The sequence below is a fragment of the Penaeus monodon genome, chromosome 20 (genome assembly GCF_015228065.2).
Source record: "Penaeus monodon isolate SGIC_2016 chromosome 20, NSTDA_Pmon_1, whole genome shotgun sequence".
Lineage (NCBI taxonomy): Eukaryota > Metazoa > Arthropoda > Malacostraca > Decapoda > Penaeidae > Penaeus > Penaeus monodon.
This window is the reverse complement of record NC_051405.1, coordinates 32,911,145-32,911,430: the sequence shown is the minus strand read 5'-3', so window position 1 is coordinate 32,911,430 and position 286 is coordinate 32,911,145.

The following is a 286-nucleotide window of genomic DNA, read 5'->3' as shown; positions in this document are numbered from 1 at the left end:
ATCTTATTCACCCACATAGAGTTTTCAAACGCAGATAAATGCACATGCAAAAACTAGATGCAGGCAAGCGCACGGTTCTCCGAGTTATGAAAGGCAGACATTACTTGACTTCTTCTCCTGTTCCCCATCCTCCCGGCCCAATATATATGTCGCTGAGGACTAGTATACCACGGAACATACGATCTGACATCTGGACCCTCCTTTGTCAGGAATATATTGCATGTCCTCTAAATCATTCCTCGCGCTCAGGTGTAGTCTTCTGATTTTTCGGCTATTATTTTCGTGT